The 13,394-nt window shown below is 44.5% G+C and overlaps 1 pseudogene; it reads right to left on the minus strand.

The window, feature by feature from the left end:
- Positions 1-1,672: 1,672 nt before the first annotated feature.
- Positions 1,673-1,847, minus strand: LOC137377962 (U2 spliceosomal RNA; annotated as a pseudogene).
- Positions 1,848-13,394: the final 11,547 nt, after the last annotated feature.

Raw genomic sequence — 13,394 nt, forward strand, 5'->3', positions numbered from 1 at the left:
CATCGCAACCATTGCCTGTAGGTGCTGAGGTGTGGTATTCCACACTCCTGCAGAAACAGTAGGTCGGCTTTGACCTTGGCAAGGTAGTCCAAGGTTGAAACACATCGCGTAGCGGATTTAATGCTACGCAGGTTAATTGCAGCAGTCTTTATACCCATTTTTAAGTTATTTGTTGCTTCCCACACCATTTGTCCTTGCTAGTCCCAGTCCTTGGGTATGTTCCTGCAGACCCATAGTGTACACAAGCTGTTTCACATTCGTTGGGCTCAGAAACCCCTCCTGGTTTCTCATGCAGGGTTGGTTCCTCTGGGGTGACATCGGGTGGGGGGGGGAGGGGAAGGGGTCTTGTAGGCAGCAAGGATTGGGCTGTCCTCCACTGTTGGTATCTTTCCCCTCTGTTCCTCCTTGAAAACATCACTGCTCCCGGCTTCCCGGAGCTGATGTGCGCCTGATGCTTCTTTGTCCTCGGTGTCCCAGAGCTGGGATGCGCTGATCATGTCACTAGGTTCGGCACTTTGGGTTTGGGGCGCGCTGGGCCCATCACAGCTTCCCGTGCCCGGGGGCTGGGGGGCTTTATCTTCCAGCTCCTTTGAGCTCAGTCGTTTCTTTTGCAGGTGCCGTCGTTCCGGCACTTCCTCGACCAGTGAGGAGACGACAGTGCTGTAGTCTGTCTCAGACGGTAGCCTCCTCTTACCACTGGTTTGGGTGGTGGCCTGTTCCTTTTATGGACGTTTTTTCTTTGGGCTTTTCCTTTGTACCACTTGCCACTGGCCTGTTCATCCATTGGCTGCTACCTCCTCCATTGATTCTGTCTGTAGAGGAGGGGTTTCTGAGCACAGGGTATGTGCAGGGTCGCTGGTTTCAGCTGCCTCCCCTTTCTTCTCTTTCTCAGGTAGACTTTCCTCGCTGTGGAGAGGGTTTCTTGTCTCCTTCCCAGCACCAGACGCATTCGTTGTTCCGTCTCCCGGTCTTTCCTTGGACCTTGCCGCCTGATTATAACTGAGGCAGCGTTTGGGGCAGGTTTGTAGAGGTGGCCTGTCTCACCGCACAGGTTGCAGCACATACTCTGCTTACAGTCCTTGGTCTGATGGCCTTCCTTCTTGCAGTTCTTGCAGACGACTGTGCTGCAGTTTGCTGCCACGTGACCAGATTTGCCATAGGTGCTACAAACTCTGGGCTGCCCAGCGTAGCCCAAGAAGCCTCGACTTCCCCCGATAGCGAAGCTGGAGAGAGGGTGGATGATGGCTCCATTGGCATCGACCTTCAAGGTCACCTTGATCTGCCGCTTGCTGGTCCAATTCTCAAATGGGTTCTTGACATCAGTGCTGCTGCTGGCCACCTCGACATACCTGGCGAGAAAGGTGAGTACATCCACGACAGGAACATGGGGCTTGTAGAGATGAATTGTCACCATCTGGTCATGACAGCGTGAAGAGTGGCTCCACTGTGAGGATAGACAGTGACGCCTGGTTTCCCTTCTCCTTGAACACCTTCAGGAACTTGATGCATCCCACCACATTCTTGAACATCACGTCGAAATATCCATTGCTGGGGAAGTCCTGCAGGCAGAAGATGTCCGTAGCTTGGAATCCACAGCAATCAATGAGGATTTTCTTGATGAGGAAGGTACAGTCAACCGAAGCATCTCCTTCCTTATCCTTCACCACCACCCGAACGGTGTTACACACTCCCTGGCCTGAAGCTCTAGAATTGATTACAGCCCTTTTACTCAAAATCTACCTGGAACAGGGTCAAAGACCACTGATCATGGTCTCTCCCCTGTCAGGTAAGTAAACTGATAAGAACAGATATTCCACTTGATCTTAGCCAAAATGCCGAGAAGCGGTAAACGGAGGCATAGAGTACAAAAGCAAATACGTTGTGATGAATCTTAATAAAATGCTGGTTCAGTCTCAACTGCAGTCCAATTTTGGGTCCTACACTTTAGGAAGGATGTGAATACTTTGGAAAGGAAACAGAAGAAGTTGTAGGGATGAGGAATTACAGTTTCATGGATGGACTTGAGAAGCCGGAATTGTTATCCTTCTTCCTTGGCCTGACATTCACTTTGGTTCTGGTTACGCCTCTGTGAAGCAACTTGGGACATTTTTCTATTTTAACATGTCATCTAAATGCAATTTGTCTTTGTGGATCAGATGCAGAAATTGTTTGCTTACAGATAGAGACTAAAACAAGATGTTAAATCCTAAGCTATAAACACTCAGACATGAATCTGTGTCCCATCCAGTAAAAGCTATTTTTTTAATATCAAAAGTAATTTTTTTTTTACTGTTCTGAAAATGTATTGCAATTCTTGTTTAAAACTCCCTATAAGTCCTGGAAACTACTAGTTTAACATCCGTTGTAGGCAAGGGTTTTATAAACAATAATCAGGGAAAATATCGATGGACACTTGGAGAGATTTAAGAAATTCAGGATAGCCAGGGTTGAGGACACCAAACTTGGGGATGCAGCAAATGGTGAGGATGATACGAACTGCCCGCAACATGACATAGATAGGCTAGCAGAATGGGCAGAGCAGTGGTGGATGGCATATAACACTGACAAGTGTGAGATGATGCATTTTAGCAGAAGGAACTGAGAGAGGCAATATATACTTAATGGCACAGTTCTGGGGGGTGTGCAGAACAGAGTGACCTGGGGGTCCATGTGCATAGATCTTTGAAGATGGCAGTACATATTGAGAGAGTGGTTAGCAAAGCATGTGGGACCTTGGGGTACAAAAGCAGGGAAGTTATGCTGAACCTTTATAAAGCTCTGGTTAGGCCTCAACTGGAGTACTGAATCCAGGTCTGGTCGCCACACTTCAGGAAGGATGTGAGGGTCCTTGAGAGGGTACAGAGGTGATTTACCAGAATGGTTCCAGGAATGGAGGATTTTAGTTACAAGATTAGGTTGGAAAAGCTGGGTTTGTTCTCCTTAGAGCAAAGGAGAGTGAGGGGAGATTTCATAGAAGTGTACAAGATTATGACAGGCTTAGATAGACAAGGAAAAACTGTTCCCATTCACAAATTGTACTCGGACTAAAAGATACAGTGATATGTGGGCAGCACAGTGATATGATACAGTGGGCGGCACAGTGGCGCAGTGGTTAGCACTGCAGCCTCACAGCTCCAGCGACCCGGGTTCGATTCTGGGTACTGCCTGTGTGGAGTTTGCAAGTTCTCCCTGTGTCTGCGTGGGTTTCCTCCGGGTGCTCCGGTTTCCTCCCACAAGCCAAAAGATTTGCAGGTTGGTAGGTAAATTGGCCATTATAAATTGTCACTAGTATAGGTAGGTGGTAGGGAAATATAGGGACAGATGGGGATGTTTGGTAGGAATATGGGATTAGTGTAGGATCAGTATAAATGGGTGGTTGATGGTCGGCACAGACTCGGTGGGCCGAAGGGCCTGTTTCAGTGCTGTATCTCGAATACAGATTGAAAGTTTTGGGCAAATTTGGTTGATTCTTTACTACCCTCTGAGCTAACAAGTCTGAGCAACTACGGATGGGTAATAGATGCCAGTCTTGCCACTGGCACCCACAACCTGATAATGAATAAAAATACACCCTCATCAGTTTTTTTTTGGGTAAAGTCCATCCATAAAATTTAGTCCTAAATGGGAAGAAAATGAAAATGTCGGTAACAAGTGATTTGAAGCCATTTTTCTAGATACTGGATATTCGGTGTCTTGAACTATTGGCAACAAATTGCATTTCTATAAAGATCACCTCAAATTACTTCACAAGTGACGGAAGGTGTTTGCCTCAGCAGTCAGTACACTGCCAACTTTGCTGAGATTAAAGGCCTGGCACAGTTTAAGAAGCAATTGGATTGTGACCGGGGCTTGACAGAAGGTGACTCTGAATATGGAGCAAATTATAACACGTGTTGTCCTATTAATAAACACTCATTTCATAAGAACTCTTACATGTTGATAGTTTGTTAGACAGGGAAACTGCTTCTCAATATACAATTAACATCACTTTCCTTGGACTCACCTCAAATCATAGATACTGACAGCACAGAAGGAGGCCATTCCACCATCACGCCTGTGTCAGTTCTTTGAAAAAGCTATCCAATAATTCCTTTTCCCTGTTTTCCCCCTATGGCTCTGAAATTTGCTCAGGGGAACATAGGAACATAGTAGCAGGAGTAGGCCATTCAGCCCATTGAGCCTGCTCCACCATTCAATTAAATCATGACTGATCATTTACCTCTACGCCACTTTCCTGCATGATCCCCACATCCCTTGATGTCATTAGTAACTAGATATCTATCAATTTCTGTCCTGAGCCGACTCAATAATTGAGCTTCCACAGCCCTCTGGGGTAGAGAATTCCAAAGATGCACCACCCTCTAAGTGAAGAAATTCCTCCTCATCTCAGTCCTAAATGGCCTGCTCCTTATTCTGAGACTATGTTCCCTGGTTCTAGACTCATCAGCCAGGGGAAATATTCTATCCACATCTACCCTGTAAGAATTTTGTAAGTTTCAATGAGGTCACCTCATTCTTCGAAACTCTAGAGAATACAGGCCCAGTTTCCTCAAACCTTCAAGTATTCATCCAAATACCTTTTTGAAAGTTACTATTGGATTTGCTTCTACCGCCATTTCAGGCAGCGCATTCCAGATCATCACAACAACTCGCTGTGTAAAAAAAATTCTCCTCATCTCCACTCTTGCCAATTATCTTAAATCTGTGTGTCCTGGTAACTGTTTCTCCACATTTCCTCTCACAAAACCCTTCATGAACACCTCTATTAAACCACTCTTCAACCTTATTTTCTCCAAGGAGAGCAATTCCAGTTTCTCTTGTCTCTCCATGTAACATTTAATACTCAATGACAGGTATCTCACAATAAACAGCTGCTGGAACTGCCTGACATAGTTGATACACCTAATACAGTATAAGCAGCACTTTTGTATTTGCCACCTGTGGTACTGGCAAGTGGTCAATGCCTTTTGCCCCAGGTAGGTGGCTATGTGGGCTAATCAGTGTTGATGTCAATGGTGGGGATTGTAATGCTGTGCACACTCAGCTCCTAGTGCGGGAATTGAGACCACAACCTTCTGGATCAGATATAAGAGTGTCACCAACTGATTCAAACCACCAGTGAAATAACACCTTCAAAGTAACCTCAAAAGGTAAGATCACATGGGGTTAGAGGCAATTTATTATCTTGGATAGAGGATTGGTTAACCAACAGAAAAGAGAGAGTCAGGATAAATGGGTCTTTTTCTGGCTGGCAAGATGTAACTAGTGGGGTGCCACAGGGTTCGGTCCTCGGGCCCCAACTATTTACAATCTATATTAATGACTTGGCTGCAGGGATAGAAGGTACTATAGACAAATTTGCAGATGACACTAATTATTATCTAAATGGAGAGAAACTTCACAGTGCTTCGGTGCAGAGGGATCTGGGTGTCCTCGTGCATGAATCACAGAAAACTAGTATGCAGGTGCAGCAGGTAATAAGGAAGGCAAGTGGAATTTTGACATTTATTGCTAAAGGAATAGAGTATAAAAGTAGGGACATATTGCTGCAACTGTACAAGGCATTAGTGAGAATACACCTGGAGTATTGCGTACAGTTTTGGTCCCCTTACTTGAGGAGGGATGTAGTTGCATTGGAGGCAGTTCAGAGGAGATTTGCGAGATTGATTCCAGAGATGAGGTGTCTGTCTTATGAAGAGAGATTGAGCAGTTTAGGCCTTTACTCTCTAGAGTTTAGAAGAATGAGAGGAGATCTAATTGAGGTGTATAAGATGATTAAGGGGATTGACAAAGTAGACGCAGAGAGGATGTTTCCTCTTGTGGGGCAATCTAGAACAAGAGGTCATAGTTTTAGGATAAGGGGTAGCAGATTTAAAACAGAGATGAGGAGAAATTACTTCTCTCAAAGGGTCGTGAGTCTCTGGCATTCACTACCCAGAGTGTGGTGGATGCCGGGACATTGAGTAAATTTAAGGAGGAGATAGACAGATTTTTAATTAGTAATGGGTTGAGGGGTTATGGAGAATGGGCAGGAAAGTAGAGTTGAGGCCGAGATGAGATCAGCCATGATTGTATTGAATGGTGGAGCAGGCTCGAGGGGCTGAATTGCCTACTCCTGCTTCTGGTTCTTATGGTCTTATGTTCTAAGTAGTGAACACCCAAAGACCCTTTGCAAAGGCAGCAACACTTATAGAAATGTTGCTAATGTTTTTCAACATATAATTGTACGATTTTAACTTGTTGTCTCTGCAGCATCTTTGAAAATAAATTTCAATGGCATTATGATCGCTAAATCCCCCACTATCAACATCCTGGGGGCTACCATTGACTAGAAACTGAACTGGAGTTGCCTTATAAATACTACTAAAATACTACAAAATAAATAAATGCTACAAGAGCAAGTCAGAGGCTAGGAATCCTGTGGCAAGTAACTCACCTTTTGACCCCCGCCCCCCCAAAGCCTGTCCACCATCTACACGGCACAATCAGGAGTGTGATGGAATACTCTCCACTTGCCTGGATGGGTGCAGCTCCAACAACACTCAAGAAGCTCGACACCAGCTAGGACAAAGTAGCCCGCTTGATCGGCACCCCATCCGCAAATATTCACTCCCTCCACCACCGACGCACAGTGGCAGCAGTGTGTACCATCTACAAGATGCACTGTAGCAACGCATCAAGGCTCCTTAGACAGCACCTTCCAAACCCGCGACCTCTACCACTTCGGAGGACAAGGGCAGCAGATGCATGGGAACACCACCACCTGCAAGTTCCCCTCCAAGCCACACACCATCCTGACTCGGAACTATATTGTCGTTCCCTCATTGTCACTTGGTCAAGATGCTGGAACTCCCTTCCTAACAGCACTGTGGGTGTGCCTACACCACAGGGACTGCAACAGTTCAAGAAGGCAGCTCACCACCACCTTCTCAAGGGCAATTAGATGTGGGCAATAAATGCTGGCCTGGCCAGCGACACCCACACCCCATGAACGAATCTTTAAAAAATTGCCCTTCTCTACAAATCGTAAAAAATAGTGGCCTGAATTTTGCAGTGATGATGATGGTGAAACTGTCAGCATTTGCTATCATTACTTTTCTGAAACTGGCAGCAACAGAATAACATAGAAACCTGGAAGTTGCTCTCAGTGATTCTACAACTGCAGTCAATGAAAACCAAATGAATTGATGAGAACTTCCACTCTTAGGCTGTTAGTGTCGCTGTAAAAACCCTTGAAAAAGTTACGCCTTGTTGAAAGATGTGTAACTGAGTTTTTAATGGCATACTAAGTTTATAATTGCTGCTAAACACCATTCACTCGGACTGATAAGATAATATTTTATTTGTGCAATGTCAAATTTCTCCATAATAATATTTCCACATTGTTTTTTGAAAGTTCTTTTTCTTTTTTAAAAATTTATCTTTATTTCAGCTTCTACCTTAATCTGGCCATAATCATATATTTGTTACCTGAAAATCTAAATTAAAAGTGAAGGATATTAAGTTTTAACTTCCTGGTTTGCTTCTGTGAGAATATTTCAAAGTGACTGGCTGATAACCAGTTTGCTGACATCACTGCTGCCGGATGTCTGGAGATCCCCTTGACTTGGCACCAGATTTAAACTACTGTCAGGAAAGGGGAAATCCGCCCCACAGAGATTACTAGATCTTTGTGGGCTGCTTTCTTCGAGATCTGTGGTGAGTGCTGTTGTTTTGCTGCTACCCAACAGCATAGTGGATATACTTATATCAAACGGACTGCAGTGGTTCAAAAAGCTAGCTCCTCACCACCTTCTCAAAGGCAGTTAGCAATGGCAATAAATACTGGCCTTGCCAACGATGCACACATCCCATCAAAAAATAAATCAAAATCTGGGCCAGTGTCTTGTAACTCTGTCGCTATTCCACCACCTGTCTCTAATTAATTATTTTCCCCTCTCTGCATTTTCATTTGCCTTCCAATCTTTTTCTCTTTGTCATCCCCGTATCTCTTTGACTTTTTGTTGAACAGCTTCTTTCTATAAGATAAATAAGCAGGATTCCCATTTAAATAAATCTATATGACCTTGCTGTGATTTGGTTATAGTTGTTATGGCAATGATCGGAAAGGTTGCTACAAATATGCACATGTATTCAAAGGAATTTCACAATACCTGATCTAATTTCTGGACATTTTCCCTCTCAGTTTCCCTGGGGAGTTTGCTACAAACTGAATCTTGGAGAAGTTTGTAGCTTTGATTTTGCTTTCCTATTTCACTATTTTTAGTTACTTCCAGATTAGATGTTGCCAATATTTTATTTCACAGCCACCTCCCCTTACCCCTCCACTGCCTTTGATTTGTCACACTGCTCGTCCAGCATCCAGAATTGGATAAGCAGAAATTTCCTCCAATTAAATATTGAGAAGACTGAAGCCATTGCCTTCGTCCCCGTCAGAAACTCTGTTCCCTAGCCACTGACTCCATCTCTCTCCCTGGCAACTGTCTGAGGCTGAATCAAACCGTTTGCAACTATGTTGTCCTACTGAACTCTGAGTTGAGCTTCTAACCCCACATCCTCTCTACTATCAAGACCGCCTACTTTCATCTCTGTAACATCACTCAACTCCACCACTGCCTCAGTCCAACTGCTGCTGAAACCCTCATCTATGTCTTTGTTACATCTGGGCTCTACTATTCCCATGCTCTCCTGCCTGGCCTCCCACCTTCCACCCTCCATAAACTTAAGATCATCCAAAACTCTGCTGCCTGCTAATATCTACCTCACACCAAGTCCTGTTCATCCATCACCCCTGTGTTCGCTAACCTACGTTGGCTCCTGGTCCACAAATGCCTTGATTTTAACGTTTTCATCCCCATGTTCAAATCTCTCTCTATCTGTGTAGCCTCTTCCAGCCCTACAACTCTCCAGGTACCCCGTGTTCCAAGAACTCTTGCCTCTTTTGCATCCTCCACTCCCTTTACTGCACCATTGGTGGCCGTGCCTTCAGCCAGCTACACTCTTAAGCTCTAGAATTCCCTCCTTAAATCTCTCCGCTTTTAAGAAGCTCTTTAAAACCTCCCTCTTTCACCAAGCTTTTGGTCACCTGGCCTAACATCTTCTTCTTTGACTCGGTGTCAATTTCTGACTGATTACACTCTTGTGATACACCTTGGGATGTTTTACTATGTTACAGGCACAGTGTACCTGCAAGTTGTTGTTGTTTACAATGGAGGGGCTCACATAAAAGAATAAATGTTCTGATGAAGGGTCATCGACCTGAAACATTAACTCTGTTTCTCTTTCCACAAATGCTGCCAGACCTGCTGAGTATTCCAAGTATTTTCTGTTTTTATTTAAAATTTTCTGATTGCTTAGTGCCAGCACTGAGCCTCGCGACTGTGGTATATTTCCTATATTGGAACATTGATAGCTATTTTTATCAGCACCCTTGACACCTTTACCACTGAGAAGGAGAAGAACTGCAATGTTGTGGGAACATCATCTCCCTACAAGTTCCCTTCCAACTCACACCATTCTGACTTGGACATATATCGCTGTTCCTTTATCATTGCTCAGTCAATATCATGTAATTCCCAAACTCACACCAATGTGGGAGCATCATCAATACCCTTGGATTATGGCAGTTCAAGGAAAAAACCCAACATTACCTCCTCATGGCAACTAAAAATAGACAATAAATGCTGGCCTTGCCAGTGACGCTGATATAAATACAACCATACAGAAGGAGGCTATTTGGCATATTGTGCGTTTAACATGGCTCAGTGGGATGTATTCTCACCTCTGAGTCAGAAGGTTGAAGTTTCAAAATCCAAGAGCGAGGCACTGTTGGAGGTGCCATTTCTCGGATGAGACATTAAACTGAGGCACTGCCTGCTCTCTCAGCTGTAGAAAATCCAATGGCACTATTTCAAAGAAGAGCATTTTGGGATGTCTTGAGTCATGAAAGGCATCATATAAAATGCAAGTTTCTTTTTATTTTCTTTTTGCCTGTGCTGGCTCTTTGATAGAGCTATCCAATTGATCCCATACCAACCCCTTACCCCCACTACTGCTCTTTGATAGAGCTATCCAATTAATCCCATACCAACCCCTTACCCCCACTACTGCTCTTTGATAGAGCTATCCAATTAATCCCATACCAACCCCTTACCCCCCACTATTGCTCTTTGATAGAGCTATCCAATTAATCCCATACCAACCCCATACCCCCACTATTGCTCTTTGATAGAGCTATCCAATTAATCCCATACCAACCCCTTACCCCCACTACTGCTCTTTGATAGAGCTATCCAATTAATCCCATACCAACCCCTTACCCCCCACTATTGCTCTTTGATAGAGCTATCCAATTAATCCCATACCAACCCCATACCCCCACTATTGCTCTTTGATAGAGCTATCCAATTAATCCCATACCAACCCCATACCCCCACTATTGCTCTTTGATAGAGCTATCCAATTAATCCCATACCAACCCCTTACCCCCCACTACTGCTCTTTGATAGAGCTATCCAATTAATCCCATACCAACCCCTTACCCCCACTACTGCTCTTTGATAGAGCTATCCAATTAATCCCATACCAACCCCATACCCCCACTACTGCTCTTTGATAGAGCTATCCAATTAATCCCATACCAACCCCATACCCCCACTACTGCTCTTTGATAGAGCTATCCAATTAATCCCATACCAACCCCATACCCAAACTATTGCTCTTTGATAGAGCTATCCAATTAATCCCATACCAACCCCATACCTCCACTATTGCTCTTTGATAGAGCTATCCAATTAATCCCATACCAACCCCTTACCCCCACTATTGCTCTTTGATAGAGCTATCCAATTAATCCCATACCAACCCCTTAGCCCCACTACTGGTCTTTGATAGAGCTATCCAATTAATCCCATACCAACCCCATACCTCCACTACTGCTCTTTGATAGAGCTATCCAATTAATCCCATACCAACCCCATACCTCCACTACTGCTCTTTGATAGAGCTATCCAATTAATCCCATACCAACCCCTTACCCCCACTACTGCTCTTTGATAGAGCTATCCAATTAATCCCATACCAACCCCTTACCCCCACTACTGCTCTTTGATAGAGCTATCCAATTAATCCCATACCAACCCCGTACCCCACCCCCACCACTGCTCTTTGATAGAGCTATTCAATTAATGCCATACCATCCCCGTACCCCCCACCACTGCTCTTTCCCCAGAGCCCTGGAATTTCTATGGTGAACTTCTTTTGAGGTTTTTATGTTTGAAACTAGTGTGGTTTTGAGTCAAAGTTGAATAGTGACTATGACTCCGAGATGCTGCAGTGCTGTAGCTCGTCACTAGATCAGTAGCCCAGAGGTTGTGAGTTCAAATCCCATCACAGCAAATCACAAAACTGAATTCAATGAGGTAAAAGTTCCTCTTGGGTCTGTAGCACAAAATGGGAGGTATTGGACTGGATTTAACTGTGGGCTTCAGGACCCAGATGTCAGGATCAAATGGGGGTCTCCAGCCTGTACTTACCAGCAGTGGGACCTACTCAGTAATATTCCCAGAGGTGACATCCTAACTGGCAGCCTTCAAGATCACCATCCAATTCAGAATAGTGGGTGGGATTTAGATGCAGCTGGCTCTCTGATTGGGCCAGCAGCTGTGAAGCATTGGCAGCCCCAGTGGAAGAGGTGGGCACTACTGAGGCAGCTCAGAGAATGTGAAGGCACCCTTCAGAGGGGAAGTTTTCATTTAATATTCTGGATGGTCAAGGGGGAAAGCCATCTGGATGGAGAATCAGGGCCGCGGGGGATGCCTTTCCTCTCCATGGCCCCCCTCTTTGGGGAATGGAGCCTCTGGCTCCAATTGACCCCCCCCAGGATGGCAACAGGGAAGCTGCCTCAAATTAAGCTGGCGGCCTCCCCACAGATGAGGTTGGGGGGGGGGGGAGGTAGCACCTGCCAACAGCAAGATGACGGCGGCCTTGAAAAGTCATCCCAAATATTGGACTTAATTATTTTAATTGGTTGCTCGCCTCCATTGGGAAACTAGCCTCACAGTGGAAATGCATCGGAGAGCCACCCCGATCCAGTGCCCCAGTATTTTCCCCCGACTACAACCCTGGGGCTTGTAAAATTATGTCCGTCGTCTTAACTGCATGGTATACAGCTCTCTTGATATACAATTTAATTGACTGGAATCAAAGTGAATATCTGACGGTGCAGGTTCAATTCCAGAAAGCCAGGAAGTGAAGGACAGAACTAGAGCCAATCTTTACACACTTCTACATTTATTTACAGAATTACAAATTACAAGCATACACCTCCTAATCCAACAACCACAGCTTTAGTCTGTGACAAAAACATGAAATGCTGGATTCACTCAGCAGGTCTGGCAGCATCTGTGTCTGTTTATAGGGGTTAAGTTGAACGCGCAGTTAATACCCACTACCTGTATACAATTAAAAACATTCAATATACAAATAACAGTGCATATAACAGACAACCAATGTGATTCAGCCTGCTTTACATTCTAGCTCATGATGAATTTCTGTCCTAATAAGTCAGGTGTTTTGTGGGCTGGCATCAGGGAAAAACCGCCATGAAAACCACTGGATTATCATTAAAAAAAACAACTGGTTCAATAATGTCCTCAGGGAATGAAACTTGCCATCGAAGCCCACTCTGGTCTCCATGTGATTTCAGTCCCTCATTATGTGACTGGCTCTCAATATTCTGAAATGTTCGAGCTCAAGGTCAAATCTGCCCACATCCTGACAACAAATAAAACAATTGAAACTGCTCCCCACATTTTGCATTGCTAAAAGTGTTTCCTTTATCTGAATGGTAAAATCATTAAACAGCATGAGTGCTTTTAGTATGGGGTAATAAGAAGAGATAAGAAGGTACTGAGTTGAAAGCCAGCCCTATTGCCTTGTTGTTCTGACTAGAAACAATCATCAACCTCAATATGTTTGACTGTAAGGGTCACTTTAAGTGAACCACAAGTGAAGGCTGACAACAACATGAACCTTTGTTCATGCTTGACCATGGTATATTGCTGGTTTTATTGGCAATAGCAAATGTTTCATCTGGATTCCTCGAAGCTTGAAACACTTTCAACTTCTAATTTTTCTGCCCCTCTCTTTATCAACCATTGTTTCTGATTATCTGCTCCGATTCACTTTCTTCCCTGTCATTCCCTTTCTTCCCTGCTGAAGGTGTTGTCTGATTTCTGAGAGATATTTCCACAGATGCCAGTCTCCTTCTGATCTCTGGCCCAAACGATCATTTTCTTCATGCCCGACTGTGGGTAATGACTGTCTGCGGGCTATTCCAGCATGTCGCTGGGGTATTACAGTGGAACCCTCTCCTTAATTGCTGTTCACACCTG

This window comes from Heterodontus francisci, chromosome 15 (genome assembly GCF_036365525.1).
Source record: "Heterodontus francisci isolate sHetFra1 chromosome 15, sHetFra1.hap1, whole genome shotgun sequence".
NCBI lineage: Eukaryota > Metazoa > Chordata > Chondrichthyes > Heterodontiformes > Heterodontidae > Heterodontus > Heterodontus francisci.